Source organism: Engraulis encrasicolus, chromosome 13, assembly GCF_034702125.1.
Source record: "Engraulis encrasicolus isolate BLACKSEA-1 chromosome 13, IST_EnEncr_1.0, whole genome shotgun sequence".
Classification (NCBI taxonomy): domain Eukaryota; kingdom Metazoa; phylum Chordata; class Actinopteri; order Clupeiformes; family Engraulidae; genus Engraulis; species Engraulis encrasicolus.
Window position 1 is genome coordinate 50040697 of NC_085869.1, and position 2500 is coordinate 50043196.

At 46.2% G+C, this 2500-nt stretch overlaps 1 protein-coding gene across 1 annotated transcript in view; it reads right to left on the reverse strand.

Moving 5' to 3' along the window:
- slc49a4 (solute carrier family 49 member 4) overlaps positions 1-2500 on the reverse strand; it is a 72340-nt gene that overhangs the window by 45245 nt on the left and 24595 nt on the right. The gene's annotated exons all lie outside the window — the stretch shown is intronic.

Genomic DNA, 2500 nt, shown 5'->3' on the forward strand with positions numbered 1-2500 from the left:
ACAGGGGCTGTGTGTGTGTGTGTGTGTGTGTGTGTGTGTGTGTGTGTGTGTGTGTGTGTGTGTGTGTGTGTGTGTGTGTGTGTGTGTGTGTGTAGTCCTGTAGTAGTGAAGGAGGGGAGAGGTGCCATGTCTTTGAAGTGCATTAAGTAAGACCCGGAGCAGATGGCGACTGGCACTGCCCCCAGTACCCCCCCCTCTTTCATTAGCCAACCATCCATCGCCATCAATTCCATTCCATCACGGCACAGCATAACTGCATAACAGCACGCGGCAGGCAGCAAGACCCAGACTTCAAACTTGAAGACATTTTTCACCCTCCTCAAATCAGACACACACTCACTCTCTCTTTTAGTCTTTCTTTGGGTCTCTCTCTCACTCACAAATACATGCACGCACACACTCGCACGTTCGCGCACGCACGCACACAGACACGCGTGCGCGCACGCACACCCATGCACACACACCCACGCGCACACACACCCACACAGTCACACACACAGTCACACACACAGTCACACACACACACACACACACACACACACACACACACACACACACACACACACACACACACACACACACACACACACACACACACACACACACACACACACACACACACACACCAACCCTTCCGTCAACCTCAAACGTCACAAGTGACTAAGTGACAGCGAGCGGCCGGCTGGCCGGACGAAGTGCTAGCTATGCAATCAGCACTCCTCCACAGGAGCTGATACATTAAACACAAGTCTACCGTAATGGCACCAGCAGATGGCTTTCCAGACAACATAACCTTGTAGCATTTATATCCTGTATATTAACTACATGCACTCTCACTTCGAGAGAGAGAGAGAGAGAGAGAGAGAGAGAGAGAGAGAGAGAGAGAGAGAGAGAGAGAGAGAGAGAGAGAGAGAGAGAGAGAGAGAGAGAAATGTCCCCTGAGTCACTACAAGCTACTGCCGGTCGTGGATTTATTCTTGTATTTCCCCTCCTTCACACTGCGCATCATCATTATTATAAAGAGAGGACATTGCATTACACACTAAAAAGACGGCAAGTGCAAGAATAGGTATTCGTTAGGGAGGCATATCTGAACTTATCAGCAAGCAGTAAAAATATTTGTCCGGAAACGTCTTCTGTGCTGAATGTGAAATAATAATTTGCTGCCGTGAATGTCAAGACGTCCTCGCCTGCCATGTTTCGGCCTCGTCATCCGTCCCCAAAGGCCATCATCGCCACCACTAATGACAATAATAATAATGTCGCGTCTGGTTTAAATTTGGATTCGGCTGACGGACTGGGCGGTGGGTGGATTTTGTCACGCGCAAGCAGCTCTGTCAGTTTTCACATTTTCGAATCGATATGAACACTAGATTATGTCTTAATCATTCTCCAATTCACATTTCTACCGGTTCCAGAGGTTGACTGCACCAATCACGTAGTACTGTATGTTGGTTTGTCTGATATGAGGTGGGCAATGACCGGCAATGACGAGCACTTGGCTGGACCAATGATGTTGAGCTATTTGATTTGAAGAGGTGGGCTTTAGCCAATGATGGACAGGTAAGAGGTAAGCGGGGGGACAGTGCTGTTCGCTAAACAAAGACTGCTGCTGCTAATGTTGAACAATCCTCTACTACAACAGTGTTTCCCAACCAGGGCTACGTGTACCACAAGGGGTACTGGAGCACATGTCGGGGGGTATGTGGAAAAATGTCATAATAACAAATATATGAATGTAGTCACATTGGGATAGAGACACAGATATCGAGCATGAGTGAGTCAATTCTGGTCCGGGTCATTTGCCGATCCTTCCCCATCTCTCTCTCCCAACTCATTTCCTGTCTCTCCTCCACTGTCCTGTCAAAAATACAGGCATTTTTTATATATAAATACGTTTTTATCTCTGAATCTGCCCATATCACATCGCTTGGACTCTCCTCGCTTTGCTGGAACACAGACATTCTGTTGACTTCACTCGCTGAGCGAGTAACTAGTAGCGATGTGTGTGGATGTAGCTTTAGGGCAGGGATGTCAAACTCAGGAATCTGGTCGGTGAAGTCATTTTATTTGGCCCACGAGATCATTTCAAACGTTACAGCCCACATGCGCCATAATTGTACAGCATAACAAGTCTTGAACATGCAATTTGGTGAGTCACAGGAATATGAGTGGCCCGATGTCAATGAAACTCACATATGCAAAACAATGCGTGCATATTTGAACAACCATATGATGGGAAACAGTGTGTTTGAAATGTAACTTAAGTACATTATTAAGTGCATACACACAGTGCTTTACACAATTTAAAATTTATTCACACAATTTATTCCATTTAAAAAAAGTATTGAGTTCGGCCCGCGACTTCATTGCAGATTTTGATTTTTGGCCCTCAGTCAATTTGAGTTTGACAACCCTGCTTTAGCGGGTACGCAGGACAAAAAAGGTTGGGAAACACTGTTCTACAATATCCCTGATGTAACATTGACATGAACAGTCA